Source organism: Crinia signifera, chromosome 2 (assembly GCF_055691185.1).
Source record: "Crinia signifera chromosome 2, ASM5569118v1, whole genome shotgun sequence".
Classification (NCBI taxonomy): Eukaryota; Metazoa; Chordata; class Amphibia; order Anura; family Myobatrachidae; genus Crinia; species Crinia signifera.
The window spans coordinates 379,789,693-379,806,779 of record NC_139218.1 but is presented as its reverse complement, the minus strand read 5'-3'; the positions used below and the strand labels follow the sequence as shown (position 1 = coordinate 379,806,779).

Sequence of the window (17,087 nt, the reverse complement as noted above, 5' to 3'; positions counted from 1 at the left end):
AAGGCACAGTGTGCAGTGGTTTAAAAATGCTGCCGCAGAGGTCCGCTTGCTAGGCGGCGTATATTCGCTGGACTTATTTTTCAGATGGATGCTTTCCGACGAATCCGAGGCGGACACGAAAGTCATGTGTCCTGATCCGCCCAATCCCAAGCAGGCGTTTGCTGGGGTCCTCCCAGCGTTTCACTGGCTGCACCCACCGTTTTCCTTTAGCAGCAATGTGCATAGGCAAACCCAAAACATAAGAGACGGGTCCAAATTTTGACCTGTGTGAACAGGTCTGAATTGCCCCCTTAGTGCTCCGAATTGTTACATAGTACACCCATATTCCTACGGGCACGTGTACTTAGTCGCAGGCAAGCTTGCCACACCAAGCGTAGCACATTAACGATGCTTGTATCGTTGTCGGGAATATACAAGGTATGAATACAGTCCACGAGAATGAATACTGTATCCTATTGTGCTTAGCATACACACAAAAGCCGCGGGTCCAGATGACAGCATAGGGTGAACCAGAGGGCATCCTACCCGACTGATTTTATGGTTAATGCTTGTTACTAATTGCTATACCATTGATGAGCCATTAATTCTGCAATGTGCAGTCCGGGGGCACCAGAGAGTAATATAGGCTCTGTATTTCGGAGTTTGTTGTGTAAACACACAAATTAATCCGTGGACCCAGTTAATGAGCTTTTTTTCAGGCTGTGAATGCCATCTTTCCCTGGCAGAACCCTGGAGAGTTCTGTTGTTCTCAGGAACAGAAATGACACCAGGGCGTTATTGGAGGGTAAATAAATTGTGTAATGAAGTTATTAAAGATGACTGGAAGAGATTGCGGCTCCGGATCCTCTTATTCCATCAAGCTGGGTTTTAATTTCTCAAAGAGGCGCAGGAGTCATTTACGGAAATTGTATGTGTACCGGGGAGAAAACGCCACATCGCTGCCGTGCGGTCTCATTTTGTGTTTTAATGGTTATTTTCTTTTCTCCGGCATTCAGCTTTTTCCACCCCAGCGCCTCCATAGTCACACTGATATCATGTATGTCCACAGCCTTCCCCAAGGACTTTAATTGGCAAACCAGCAGCTCTGTTATCTGCATAGTCAGCTAAATATGCATTTTCTGCTTCTCCCAAACATCGTTTACCTTACTGCACGTACTGGCTCAGCAATGGGTTTACATTTGAATAATTTAGAATGGCTATATTGTATTCAGTTTAGTGTTTGTTGTTTGAATGTTCTGCTGTTATCTAGTAATAATTATTCATCTCATTTGTGTGTTTATTTTTTTATTGCTAGTCTATTTATACATAGCTGCTGTTTAGCTGTCGTTTGCCGTACAACTCGGGTTGTAGCCTAAAGCTGCTTATATATTACGCACTATGCGCCACCGACAATATTGGTCAACGATGTTTTCGGTGCAGCAGAGCGAATATAGCACTAAAACACTGAAGGATATTGTTATATCGATATTGGGCCCGATGTATTAAGCCGTAACGAGTGGCAAAGTAGAAGGTGATAAAGGACCAGCCAATCGTCTCCTTATTGGCATTCTACATACTGGGTTTAAAAAAAATGACAGTTATGAGCGGATTGGTTGGTCTTTTATCACTTCTTGGGCCAGATATATCAAGCTTTTTTAAATTGATAAGGTGGAGAGTGATAAACAGCCAGCCAATGAGCTCTTAACTGCCTTGTTACAGGCTGAGTTTGAAAAAATGGTAGGAGCTAATTGGCTGGTTGTTTATTACCCGACAGATGATGACAGACGCTAGAGCTCCAGTAGGACCTCTAGCATCTCTCTCCTCCAAGGCGGCGGACATTTTTAGGAGGGGCACAGGGTCTCTGCAGATTCCATGTAGACAGCGACTCTGTGACACTGTGGTGCCTGCTCCCCCCCACCCCCTACCCACCAGCGTCTCCCAACTCCTGCCCTCCGGAGCAGAGACATGACAGGGGCCCGGCAGCCTGCCTTCTCTTATCCTTGGCTCCTGGAGCTCCCTATTCCTGGGTACTCCAATAGTACTGTATGCCCCATTGCTGTTCCCAGCACAATATTGAGTTTGAGCCACACAAGTCCAAGTGTCTATCAGTTACATATACTTTGTTACCATTGCAGTCCCATTTCCCCTTGTTCACGGATAATACAGCTGAAGGTAACATTTACATAAAAAATATATATTTATTTAACAGATGTTATTATATTTATTTATTACCAGTTATTTATTTAGCGCACACATATTCCGTAGCGTTTTACAGAGAATATTTGAACATTCACATCAGTCCCTGCCCCAGGAGCTTACAATCTATATTCCCTACCACATGTACACACACACAGACAGTCTAGGGTTAATTTGTTGGGAGCCAATTAACCTACCAGTATATTTTTAGATTGTGGGAGGAAACCGGAGTACCCGGAGGAAACCCACCCAAGTACGGGGAGAATATACAAACTCCACAGAGGTAGAACAATGGTGGGAAGCGAACCCATGACCTCAGCGCTCTGAGGCAGTACTGCTAACCAATACACCGTCCTTACAGACCATAATAATGCAATTGGGCGGAGCAATGTTCATAATGATGCAGCACACAGCGTTACAACACCTCTGTGAGCGCTCTTCCTGGAGCATATTATGCCAGGATGTCTCCCAATAATCACTGCGTCTCATAGCAACCAATCAGATTCTAATTCTTATCTATTTAGCACCTTCTAGAAGACAATAGATAACTATCTTCTCGGTTGCTATGGCAACATCCCATCTTCAGTTGAACTCCCATCTTAGTGCATTCTCCCCTAAGTTACTATGTGTTAGGATTTGCACCATGATTCATCTATAAATGGAAAATGTTGGACATTACCTCATAATTTTGGCTTTATTGCAATCTCTAATAAAAGAAATGTGAAAGGTAAAAGTGTTTAGTGTAATTATTGAGAACAGTCCGCAGCTGAGAATAATCTCCGAGCTGGGAGAGAATTTGTACCGGCGCCGGTGACATGCGGCGCTCTGGGCATTATCTTTGTAGGTTAATTGCCTCTCACGTAAGCAGACTTTGGGGTTTTGCTTAACAGTCACAGTCCCTTTACCCAATTCACAGCGATCAGCAGATTCCGCTACTTTGCAGTTGGCTGCATCTTTCAGCCCATTTGGATTAGGTAGTTCTGTAATCCAAATGCTGACTGCTGTTAAAACTCTACTTTAATGCTTCCCAGTAGCCCAACACACTGACATACTTTATCGCTCCCTCCATCCATTTAGACTTAAGGCTTATTTAAAAGTATTTCACCAGTACAGGCAATGGGTGAGACTTCCAAATATTGTACAGACGTTTCTTCTCTAATCGTGCTTTCCCGGACGTGCTGTCAAGAGGTTTTTAATTTTTTTTGGGTGGCGGGTTATACAGTATTTTACGTCCTGAAATATATATTTGATATATTGTTTTATCTTTTTGTATATCATTTTTGTACATTTTTTATTGCCACTGTCGTTATTTTAGCTATGTCCCAAAACCTATTGGCGTCGATATTGAAATCTATTAAAAAATATAGCTTTATTAGTTACAGCGTAACAATCTGGAAAGAACTTGGCATCAGTTTACACCGCAGATAACACCCTAAGGTGAAAGATATGAAACATACCGATGTGTCCACGTACATCGAGCTTCATTATGCGCTGAACAAACCTTTTTTTTTTTTCTGACTTTTTCCGGATAAATTGCGTCGTTTTTTGCAAAAAGGAGCAAATTTGACGCACAAGCTGCCTACATTGTTTAAAATGCGGCACAACGTTCCATTTCTTATGCAGACACAGCAGCAGTCAAACACTGAATATAGACATGCCGCACATAATTTTAATCAGCAGAAGCTGCGTGTGCGTCATATTCTCTCCAATTGCAAATAAGACACTACCAAGTCACACGGAGCTCACTCGTTATGTATAACACAACTTGTATTGCCTGGAGGATAGATGCATGTGGACACATCTGTATAAACATGAGAAATTATTGCAACACAACATAACAAAGACAAATTACGTATTAACAGTACAATAAAACAAAGTTGTAAAGATAGCAATAAGCACATAGAGAAGTACGTAGAGAACGTAACCATTTCTCAGTTTTCCACCTTGGCCATCTAAAACTCCCAGCATTTATTGAGTAAAATTTATGTAACTGTCATAAAACCTAAATATAACCTTTAAGTATATGAAACACAAAAACATATATGTACTGTAGCAAAACGGCAAATGCAATTTAGGGTCAAGAAACCTTAATATAATGTAATGTAGTTAAGGTAGACTTAATGTCTTCAGAGTAACTGTAATAAAAGCTTAGGTATAGGAAACAGAAATATGCGGCAAATCACTACATGTAATGTAGAGTCAAGAAACCTTAATTCAATATAATATAATGTAATGTAGTTATGGAAGACTTTAGGTCTTCAGAGAAACGGTCGTAAAACCAAAACTAACCCTTCAATTATAAAAAAAAAAAAAAATTGTATATATAGCAAAGGGTCACATGCAATATAAATGCAATAAACCTTAATGCAACATAATCTAGTTATGCTACACTTATGATCTTTAGACAACAAAACATTGTTTTATTGTAATCTTAATTCATGGATTATTTTTTGTATAATTGGAGAAAGTTTACTAACAAGTTTTATGTCCAGAAAGTTTTTAGAAGACTCATTGCATATAGGCCCTTATTCTGGTTGACTCGCTCGGGTGCGAATCCACACAGGGGACTGATGGTTTGCATATGTGCATACGCAGCAGCATTTCTGCACATTTGTATAAGCTCGAAAAATCGATCCCTGCCTTTCCAGCGGGGGGGGGGGGGGGGGGGGGGGGTGCCTTGCAGTACCCTTAGCATATGTGATCGCCCAGCGTTTCATGGACATTCCCATTAATAAGTTGGGCGTGCATATGCTAATGTGTCCGTGACTCACGTACGGGGGGGACGGGCAGCTGACAGCCGGATGTCAGCTGCCCGCCCAATTACCTGGAGATCTACATGCATATGTACGAGTGGTCAGGACCACCCTTACATATGCATGCGCTTTCAGCATCATTCGATGCGACCAATGAAAGATGGGGGTATTTCCCACTAGCATGCGAATGTATGTTTATGTAAAACATCAATTTGCATGCCGGCCAAACGAACCCAGTGTGCGAAAGGGGGCGGGCGTACCCCCATTCGCAGGTTGGGTTTTGGTTGCCTCGCAAGGGTTGCGAATTCGTGCCTGAGCGAGTCCCAACTGTCACTTGTTTGAAAAATGACAGGAGCTGATTGGCTAGAGCTTTGTTTGTCATAAACAATGAGTTTTACAATTTGTTGCTTACGATAAATCTGATTCAACTTCTTATTTATTGAGCAACTTCTAGAAGATAATAGATGGGATCTGATTGGTTGCTATGGCCACCATCACATCTTCAATAGAACTCCCATCTTCTTTTAAATTTACCCCATAGGCTCAACTGCCGCAAAACTTGTTGAACAGGCCGCAGCAGCGTACAGATCTAAAACAGCCACAAAAAGTGCGATTGTTGTTTTAAAGCCAGCGCCAAACAGGCCAAATATTGTTCTTTTTTTTAATATTTTTTTTTTTTTACTTTTACTTTTCTACTTAAAACAACAGCAATAGAGTCTTTTACAGCTGAAAATACCATATTAAGGGACCTGTTCCAGGCTCAGATTGACTAAGGATGCACCCATCTAGAACAGATCAGATGGGGCACAGCTGTTTCTGCTGTTATCTGAAGTCTCCATGTAGTGCTCAGATTGCATTATTTTTCAAAGTGTCTTCATAAGAACCAATTGCCATCCTCTGAGTCCTGGATCATATACACCGTAACCTTGGCCGTGTCCTGCTCAAACGATGGCTCAGTAAGTTATCATCTTATTTATTCAAGTTGCGCCATCGCATTCACCCTGCCTTTTAGTCTACAGATATATTTTATAATTGAACAAACAGATTGCAGGGGTCTGAGGTCCAGAATTCCAGCGGTTTTGGAGTGAGTCAGCCGTGTCCGGGCTGGTAACAGTCGCTGTATTACATCTCCTGTACTCACCGCTCAGTGCCTCAGCAAGGACAGCTCCTCAATCAGCTTCCCCATCACAATGCACTGAGAGGTGGAACAGATTTGTCCGGGCTGCCAACAATAGATTGTTATCGATAAAAACTGCATCTGGGTTACCACCTTGTTTGAGTGACAGCTTCTCCGCTGAAGCCTTTTTACTGCTATACGGTAAATCAGGCTTGGGGAATGTGTGGCTCTGTAGCTGTTGCGGTACTACAAGTACAGGTATGTCTTGCCAGACTATGGGCAGGATGCACCAACGCAAAAATGCGGTAAAAACTGATAACGGGGATTTTACAACATTTTGATATGCAGGAAAACCCAGGTTTTCGCTGTGGGGGGTGTCACCAGCAAAAGCTGTTGATACCCCGTAGAAGCCTATGGGATTCTTATAGCGACCCATACCACCCCGCAACGACGCATGTCACCCCCCCCATCCTGAGTCCGGGCCAGTGACCTCCTCCTCCCTAGCCCCTACATCCCCAAACGGGTGCATGGAGGAGGAGACAGAGTCCCTGGCTGAGCAGCAGCAGCCCTGAGTAAGGGCGGAGGGTGAGCTGATGGGCAGCCGCTGCACATCGCCAGGCCAATCGCAAAGGGCAGCTCTTAATGCAACAGCTGTCCTTTGCAGTAATTATCGCATATGTTAGTGCATATTCGAAAAGTATCTATGCGGTAGCCGGCGATGTGCGGTGGAGAGGGGCTGCAGATCTTAGTGCATCCAGCCCTATGTACTAAACCTTGGAGAGAGATAAAGTAGATGGAGAAAAACTACCAACCAACCAGCTTCTGTCACACAGCCTGTAACATGGCAGCTAGGAACTGAATTGGCTGGTGCTGTAGGCCTAATTCAGACCCGTTGGCAAGGCTGCAATTTTTGAAGATGGATAAAACCATGCTGCACTGCAGGTGGGGGCAGATGTTACAGGTGCAGCAAGAGTTAGATTTGGGTGAGGTGTTGTTCAAACTGAAATCTAAACTGCAGTGTAGGAATAAAACAGCCTGTATTTATCCTGCACAGAAACAAAATTACTCACCCAAATCTAACTCTCTAAGCTAACTGGTCTGAATCAGGCCAATTATCTCTACCCCCCCCTCTCTCTCTCTGTAATTCTTAGTACATAGACCCCCTAGGTTACCTACTGTTGGTGTAGAATCAGGGCTGGGCAACACCGGCCCTCCAGATGTTGATGAACTACACATCCCAGCATGCCTTGCATCAGTTTCAGCATGGCCACATAGCAAAACTAATGCAAAGCATCCTGGGATGTGTAGTTAATGAACATCTGGAGGGCCGGTGTTGCCCAGCCCTGTTGATGAAGCTGAGAACGGAACAGGAGCTCGTGGAGAATCAGATCGATCGCTCGTATTACCTTTCCTCCTCTTTGTAGTACCAAACTGGCCACACCTCCTGCGCTAATGTACAACGCAGAGGACTGAGTTTAGCCTAGGTGCGCACCAATTGTGTAGGATACAAAAACATAAGAAACTCAAGTTGACCTTTTTACTGTCGACCTTGCCATTGTCCACCTAATGCTTGTGTCAAACCTTCCAACCCTGTGGACCTTAGCCATGTCCACCTATTTCAGGTATCGACTTAAGCCCTGTGGACCTTCAGTGGTGGACGCAATGCATGTAGACGTAAATAGTATTGACCTAGTGATGGTATCCCGTTGGTCAGGCGTTGCTGGAAAGCCACAAAGTGTTAGACACATACATTGTATACATAACCCCATTGCCATAGCTCAGCTCACATGTAACCTGTCTCTTCTGATCGCACGTGACTTCTCACCAGATGGGCTCGTTCCTAGTCTCATCCAATTACACTTCTCCCCGCTACTAAATGAAATTATCCCGTTCATTTGCCAGATGAGGTAACAATGCAATGTACACACAAAACAGCGCTTCTAACACATCTCCCGGTAATTGCTCGGAATGTCATCGCCCCGGAAAAGTTATGTTGCAGAAATGTTTCACTTGTACATTAATTGGAAACGCCATTATCAAATGTTTTGCTGCATTACTCCAGATGTCTGGAAGTTCCAGGCTGTACGTATTCTGGTTCATAGACGTATCGGCGAAACTCCAAATTCATTTGATTCGTGGCACTGACGGCTCCAATTATAAATGATCATTTGTTTTCCGTGATAATTGTCACATCCTGTCGCATCGTATCATGGCAATATATTAATATTTCATCATTCAGTTTCTAAGCGGGAGGCCAGAGCAGGTAACATACCTGTAGTAGGGTGGTAGGCCAGACTTAATTGGCCGGGGTACCGCATAAGACTTACGGGATGCATTTTGCCCATCGCTCCTGTAAGCTATAAGTACATACTGTTTTATCCTATAAAGGGGGTAATTCAGGGCTGCTCGCTAGGCTGCTTTTTTTCCGGAATGACATCCAAGTGGCTTTCTGCACCCGTCATGGCTGGGACTGACATTTATATGACTGCTGTGGCGGAGAGTGCACAATCGCTGCTGATGCTGTCTGCTGATTCTTTGACTCATAGGAAGCCAGTGCTTTGGGGGAAAAAACTGTGTGGTGCAAAAATCTCAGGCGGGCCCAGGCGTTTGTGAGGAGGGTCTGTAATATCAGCAGTGACCACTTCCACCCTGTCTCAGTCGCATATTAGTGGAAGCCTCACATTTGCACAGATGGCAAAACTGTGTGATGGTTCGGAAACCGCTTATAGAATTGCGTGTGGATTGCAATTAGCGATCCATTCGCAAATTCTCTTGCAATTTTGTAAGGGTTTTTTTCTCTTTCTGTCTCGGCGACAGATTTCTCCTCACGGTCCATGGCAAATTCTCACATTAACGGCCAGGTTTGGGCACAAATTCCTGGTTTGAGGGCTCTGACCTACTCAACTGAGTGTGGACTTCTGTGTCCCCTAGTGGAACGTTGGGGGTGTAGGGAAAGTGGCATCACAGCATTGAAATTAGTTATAATATTGAACAAAATGTTGGGAAAAAAAGCCATATATACATAATAAATTAGGGTAAAATAGTTACACGGCATTAGAAAAACCTTTCCCATTCTAAACATGCTAAATAGCGGCATTCAAGTCATGATAAAGGCAATGGTTCCCTCCGTTTGACTCTGAAGGGCCCTGGATCTCACGCTAAGATAATGTCATATTTCAGGAAACTGAAAATCTGCAAAAAAAAAATCAGAAGGCTTTTGTTTTACGCAGCAGTGTGTACTTAGCGACATGACTGTCTGCAAACTTCCCGTGGTGTCTTATTGCCAAGGATACTAATTCAGTGTGAATGAAGTAATCATATTGCATTCTCTGACCTGACGCCCCGAGACCGTCACCTGTTCATTTTCAGCTCTCACTCTGGTTCCTCCGCACGTTCCTCCCTCGAATGTCGGCTCACATTAGATTAATGGAAAAGATAAGTGATACTGTAACACTGCTCAAGACAGTTGCATTGCAGCGTCTAATATTGGCAGGAATTGTGAATGGGTATTTTGGTGGGTGGCTAAAACCAAGTGCACAATTAATATATTTAATGTGGAGGAGAGAAGGGTGGTACACTCTATTGGGCGCTCCCTCGTGTGGACAGCCAGTGAAATAATAAAATAATACTTCCATTATAAAGGTGATCTGTTGTTGTATCACTTCTGTTTTTCAATTCCAAATCCTCAAAGTTTTGATTCACGAAATATATGGGTAGAAAAGGCAAAATACAACAATGGGTGTATCTGTCTGTAGGCGTCACATAGCATTAGGGTATATGGTTTGAGGTGCGTACCTCACTTACACAATCTAAGGTAAGGTCAAACACATGGTGGTATCTTTAAAATAAATCGTGTGGGTGGCGTACCCGTTCTCACGGTGTCATGTGCTGCTGCAATCGTATAAAGGTATCAATCTTTACTAGAACTCCTGGAAACCCCTGCTCGTAGGCCCCTTGAATTGTGGGGCCCTAGGGCAGATGCCCAGTAAGCCTATGCTTTACGATGGCCCTGTTCACAACATACTGTACAGATCTTTGTCCCTTTTGAATCAAACATTTTACAGATTTTTTTTGAAATTCCGTTGTTGCTGCTGAGATGCTGATTTTTTTAATCAATGCTTAAGAAGAACTGAAATGCATTGATTTAAAATAATAGCTTTGAAATATGACTTTATTGCATTCAGCTGAAAAGCAGCGTGTTAGGAGTTCCATTATTCACGATATTTAAGATTACAAAATGTAATTTACTTCCTCCCCCCCCCTCTTGCTGTGAACAGGTGTGATACGGCTTATTGAAATGGTCATGGAGATTAAAATCTCAATTACATTTAATTGACTTGAAGGAAATAAAAAAAGTATTTAAGGAAGGTAATATAAACTAAAGAAATGAATATGATAGAATCATTTACGCATACTAACTGGAGACCACCAACCTGTATCTAATAGATAATAACGATATAGACAGCTATGGTGTGATGTGTGTTTTTATTACCGGGTGACTGCACCTTCCTTCTATAATAATCGAGATGCTAAACAAGTAAGAGCAGATTTTTGGGTATGATGCATTGAAAATGACAAGCAGATTTATTGGGTGCCATAAACGTGCACCCCCTTATTAACTCCGAAGATGAGCAGGATGGTTTGCATTTAGCATTTTAGATTAACTAGAAATAATTGGTGATCAATGATCCTTATTATGTAGATGAAGGAACTCCATTTAATCTCTTGAGCACTTGGAACGTTCAGCCTGAAACGTGTATTGATTTGCAGAATAAGCCTATAATTGTGCGGCGGTCTTACATCTATCCCAATTAAGGTTGCGGTTGATGAGTACCTTTTCTGTATTTCAAACACCGGCTGTCTCCCTGCTTTCGTTATTACACAATGGGCCTTATTCTAGTTCACTCTTAGAGACAAATTCCTTCTCAGATGGACAAACCCATGCTGCACTGTTAGATTTGGGTGGGGTTTTTCTTCAAAGTGAGATTTACAGATGGAGCCGGGCACATCCTTGGCCGGCGCTCGCCACATCCCTTTCACTGGCGAGCGCCGGCGATAGAGACTGGGACGCGCATGCGTCTCACACTCACGCGCCTCCCAGTATCACGGCGGCTGGGCAGCGTCTCCCTGCCTGTCTCGACTTCAGGAAGACGCTTCCCAGTTCGGGGGGGGCGAAGGGTACCGGTGGCAACGGCGAGGGAAGCGGTGGGGACACCTGCCAAGCTTTGTTGCCACGGGGTGCGCGAGCGTCTCGTGCACACACACCCCTGGCGGTAGCCGGATGCTGGCGTCGGATGGCGGTTGAATCGCCATCCCTTGCAAGGATGAGCCTGGCTACATCTGTATATTGTAGTGTAGAAATAAAGCAGCCAGTATTTTCCCTGCACAGAAACAAAATAACTCACCCAAATCTAACTCTCTCTGCACCTGTTACATCTTCCCCACCTGCAGTGCACATGGTTTTGTCCATCTGAGAAGGAATTTGCCTCTAAGAGTGAACTAGAATAAGGCCCAATATCACATTCTCCCGAGAGGTAGCAGAGAAGTCCTTTTCCTGATATATCATTTCTTCTACCTATTGTATGTGTCATTAGTTGATGCAATGCATATTACAGTATGCATCTTGTTAATTACACTGTAATCATTGCTACCTCTATACCGATCTTATTCTACTTAATAAGTAGGAACCATAGCTGAAGCCAATGTATTCCGGGGGCCAGCCAGTCTGCCCTCTCTGCCTGATCCATGGTCTGATGCAGAAGTGGGCGCATAACACATTTTTTTACACAGCTGAGCAATTATCTGCTGACTCTAAGTCGCACCGCACATGGGCCGCGTCGGTCGCAGAGACAATGTATTCACTAGGTGAGTGACAGTTAGGGACCATTTGGGGGAGAGTTAATAGGGCATGTCTCAGCAACTGCATAACTGCTCTACACCTCCCCCCCCCATGCACTGCACTACATCAATATAATACACCCCACTTAGGCACAGAGCTATATTATTACACTATATCCACCTATGCGCTAAACTCTATCACTATGCTACATCCCACCTACACTGTGCACTACATCACTACACTCTATCCCACCTACATTCCCCTGTATGTGCTACACTACATCACTGCTATAAACTACACTCCTCACAATGACATTAGAACATCCCCAGTGCTTCCCTTCACATGTTCTAACAGCACCTCCGCCCTGTGGAGGAAGGCGGGCAGCACTACATCAGTGTACAGAAAAAAAGGGGCCGAGCCTCTCAGGTGCACAAGTTGTCACCTGAGAGACTCCCCACCTATTCTTCTACTTTTGGCTGGGCCATCTTCTCTTTCATTGTGCACCTACAGTGACTGGATGGCGTACTGTAAAGATCCATTCAGACTCCTTATTTATACTGCTAATGTTGCCATCTGTGGGTCCCTTTACTTCCGCCTTCCCCAATGCACCCATTGCACCACCAATGGTTCCACCGCTGATTGTCACGGCTTTAGCGTGCATCTCTGTTTCCTGTTCTTCTAGCCATAAATTAAGTAGAGGTCTTCCTAGGGCTTCTAATGGGGCCCGTCACAATGGATGTTATGAGTGATACAAGGAGACAAGCACATTGCCCAGGATGCATCTGTTCTTGTGTTCTCCATATGGGGGCATCCATGTTTCTTACGATGCTTAAGAGGCTCATTAAATGTAAGGCCACACATACGGTCAACAAAGGCTGGCCTACTATGTCTGTATACATATATAAGATAAATATCAAAATACTGGAACACAAACAATGATATTAAGTTTCAGCCATATAAGTCGTTATAATAAGTCATTATAATACCATACAAAGTTGAGTATTTAAATTTCGGTGGCATCGCCTCAGGCACTGAATTACAAACTACAAGTATGTGATTAGAACAAGCTTTTGACATTCTGCATATATTATACTCCACCAAATTAGAAAATGATCGCTTAAAAGAACACATTCACTTTCAAAGTTCTGCGCAATTTTTAATTATAGTACATCTTGTTTTCACGCTCTGTGACCCTTTAATTTGCCAATGATCACCGTCACTTTTTAAGGCAGCTGCAGGAGCTTTCTGCTGCTTGAGTATTGATTACAACACTAAAATTCAGGAAGCTCCTGGGTTCCATCAATGTCCACATTACCCATAATGCAATAGGTGTCATCGAGATCTGCAAAGAGTCGAAAGAGTTGGACTTCATGACCGTTTAAAAGTAGCAATGCAGTTCTGTAAAAAGGTAATTGCCTTAAATCAATGCAATAGAACACTAGTATAGAGATTAACTGGATTGATGGTGTCGTTGTATTAAAATTTTATGCAGGCCTGCGAAGAGTGACTGACGAAATAGCAGCGCAGAGAGACAATTGTTTTTGTTGGTTATGTGTTTGCACCTGTCCAAAGACGTACAAATCACTAATAATCAGCGCACTCCTGAACAGCCTGCGGATATAATTTGGGATGATGTCTCTCAGTGGGTTTTCTATAAGGGCAAACTTCTCATTTTCTCAAAGTTGACATTGATCAAACCATCAAACGGTCCTTGAGGGAGAACACAAGTTGATTTATGCCTCTGACAGGTTGAAGGAGGTTTTGCAGGAAGTCTGAAGCCGGGAATAATAACACACAAGCGCCGGCAACCAAATAAATTTCAGGAGAAAACACAAATGTTTGACCATGTGCTACAAACAATAATCTATTACCAGTTCTGTAGCCAGAATATCGGCAGCCATTTTGTGCCAGAGCACTTCATGAGGTAATTATATTGAATCAAAAAATCTGCCTGTTTGCTATTCAGCACACAAAATGGCTGCCTTGGTTTTAAGTACGTTTTTAATAGCAGGAATCACACATCTCCTGCTAACACAGAAATATTCTATATTAAAAAAAGGAAAGAAGAAGAAAAAAATCTTCAAAAGCTCAGGAAGTGTACCTCCGCTCGATATAACCCAAATGTACAGTCTTGAAAGGCAGACAGCCTAGGGCTGGGGATAATATTCCAGAACTGCACATATTAGTGAAAACATGAACAGACGCGAGGAACAAAACTTCAAAGGTATCATAAAAATTGCTAAATTTGCAAGTTACTAGGTGTCTCCCTTACTTGCTATAAAAAAATAGCACAGAAAAATGAGTGATTAAAATGAACTGGCGAATGCAAAGAATGAAGTGAAATAATAAATAAAACCAATGTAATTAATCGTACAGTTTTGCAGATTAAATGCTGGTTGTTAATTTGAAATAAATCTTTTATAGATATAAATTATAAATATGTGTACAATAGATATATAATTTACATATTCTATATGATCTAGGTTTGTCCTCGAGACACGATGCAGTGATCATTAAAGCTCCCTGCATTTTCAAAAACTCAAGCAGTTCCTCTTCCCTGCCTGGGGTGTTGCTCTCTACCGTGGTGCTCCTAGCACAGTGTGGTCTGTATTTCAGCACTGATATTCAGACCAGACCTCTGCAATAAGCACCGCATCAATGAGTGACACCCCAGGCAGGGAAGAGAAACTGCTTGGGTTTTTGAAGTTGCAGGGTGCTAGAATGATCATTAAGATGCAGACCTGATATGAAAATACCGGCTCATTTTATGAATTAATATATGCAAAAGTTAATGGAATGGTCGTCTTGTGAACGGGCTCCCCTTGAATCACGAGTTGCGGACATAGTCATAGTCAGACGTTTGCGAATCTGTTACGGGTTTCCGGCTCTTGGTCATGGTTAAATGAATCGAATAACTTCTGCACATACCTGCTGTCATCTTCCGTCATAAATCACACAACGCGTTATGATCTGTGCTCAGTGACTAGATTGGATGGCTGGTTGGGAAGTAACGCGGTTGTAGCTTCAAGTTCACCGAGTCCTTTACTTTGTGTTTTCAATTCTGTTGCTTACACAACTTTCAGGTTGGTACAGGGTGCCCAAAGTCAAACAAAATTAACTGATCCAGTAAAAAAAAAATTAACTGATCCATCTTAGTTTAAAAACATTAGATCGCAGATAAAATGTAAGGAGTTGATTTGCATTTTGCATTGTAACGATCTTCAAAATTACTTTTGCAGATATGGTGTTAAGATATTTTTTTTTTGCTTTTGTTACCTCTCTGGAACAATAAAGAGCAATAAGAACCGTGATATTAATTAGAGACATTAATTTAGGAGCGATAGACCTCTACCCAAAAGCCCCTTTAATATGCAAATCACATTTCTATGTTGCTCCAGAGTTCTGTATCTCACCATTCGTTACTAATGTAGACAGACGCGCGTTTCACCCAGCAATCTGGTTATTTATTATACGTGTATAATGTAATACATTATCGAACTAGAATTGTTTGTGGAATGTTTTCAACCCAACTACGTTGCAATTTGTTTGTTTATTGCCGCAACGCTTTGCAGTGTTTCCAATCTACTTCAGAGACAAGATGACTGTTTATTTGTTTCCAGCTTCTCAACCAGATCCTGAGTGCGTCTGGGGTTGATGTCTGCGATGCACCAAGCTGTAGCCAATGCTAGGAAACATCACACCGTATATTTATATACAGCGTGGAAGCGCAGATGGTTTAAGTTGTTTGGAGTTGTTCTAGATGCGTTGCTGAATCAAAGAACAATATCAAAGTGAAGAACTGGTCGATTTTCAATGTCTTTTCTGTATATTTCTCCAGAGCCACCAGAGATATATAGAGAGGGAGCGAGTACAGCCATTCCCTAGCCAGAACTGGACATCTCCTCTGAGAATATATCCCAGGGATACATTAACCTTCCATGAAAGAGGATTGTGGTGATCTGAAGATATTGACAGCTTTCCCCTAACACTTTGGGGGGATTGTGGTTCAGTTCTTCACTCCCTTTGTACTTTCAGGATGTTAGAAAGAGGATTGGAGCTTCTTAGGTGATCTTTAGATTTAGGTCTGTCTGTCTGTCTGCTGACATAATAAAACAGGGACTGATGGATACACCTGTGCTTAAAAATATGTATTATGAAGCTTTTTAGTTGTCTTTTTAAACAATTTATTTTCTTTAAAATATATAATAGTAGAAAAAATAATAATAATAATTTTCTTGGTGTATTCTCAATTACTAGCTGTCTCTATATTCTAGAGCAGGGGGTGCTCAAACTAGGCATTCCGGACTCCACACAGTTCATGTTTTCCAGGTCACCCGTCAGGTGCACATGTGCAATCATTACTCACTGACAAAATTGAAAAGAACAGGTGGAGCCAATTATTTCACTTGTGATTCTGTGAGGAGACCTGCAGAACATGCGCTGTGTGGGGTCCTGAGGACCGAGTTTGAAAACCTGTGTTTTAGAGATAGGGCCTAATTCAGACCCTTTCGAAAGGGGCCTAATTTGGCCCCTTTTCAATGGTGGGGGGTCTGCGCATGCGTGTATTTGCGTATTTCGCCAAGCCGTGTGCTCCGGGGGGGGGGGGGACACGCACACCAGGCCAGAGCAGGTGAACTCCCCGCGTTTTATGGGCGTCCCCATGAAAACCCTGGGGATTCCCCTGGAAATGCAGGCAGGCCGATACCTGCTTGGGGGCGTGGGCTGCTCACATCACATGACATCAGCGCCCGCCCCGTTTTCGGCCGTCTCTGGCTGAAATAAAAGTCAATTTTCACTGACTTTTTTGTTCCGAAGGGGAGAGAAATCATTTGATCAAATGATTTCTTTCCCCTTCGTCTGCATGCGAGAGGATTCGGGCGGCGCTAGTGGTGGGATGTTCATTGGTGCGGTCTGAATTAGGCCCATAGTTCCATGTTTCAATGATTTATTGTAGTATTTTTACTTTCAGATTGAGTTTGAGTAACTGTGGACTTTCATGTCCTGTATGAGTGGACAGTGGCACAGAACCACTTATATTCTGCATGCTGGATGTACATGTCATCGGGCACAGTATGTTATGTCATCATGTGAACATTAGAATGTCAACAATTGGCGATTCAGCTGTTCCAGCGGTTGCTTGTGTACGTGCTGTGACCCTAATCCTAAATCTAATCTAAGCGGCTGAAGCTAATCACAGGTTGCA

The 17,087-nt window shown here is 42.9% G+C and overlaps 1 protein-coding gene and 1 long non-coding RNA gene across 8 annotated transcripts in view; one reads left to right on the top strand and one right to left on the bottom strand.

Moving 5' to 3' along the window:
* The window catches only part of FAT3 (FAT atypical cadherin 3), a 475,518-nt gene that overhangs the window by 253,780 nt on the left and 204,651 nt on the right, over window positions 1–17,087 (top strand). The gene's annotated exons all lie outside the window — the stretch shown is intronic.
* LOC146059238 (uncharacterized) overlaps window positions 13,040–17,087 on the bottom strand; it is a 34,648-nt gene continuing 30,600 nt past the window's right edge. Inside the window, exon 3 of the long non-coding RNA XR_014470202.1 lies at window positions 13,040–13,226. This is a non-coding gene — a long non-coding RNA (uncharacterized LOC146059238). The remainder of the gene's footprint in view (window positions 13,227–17,087) is intronic.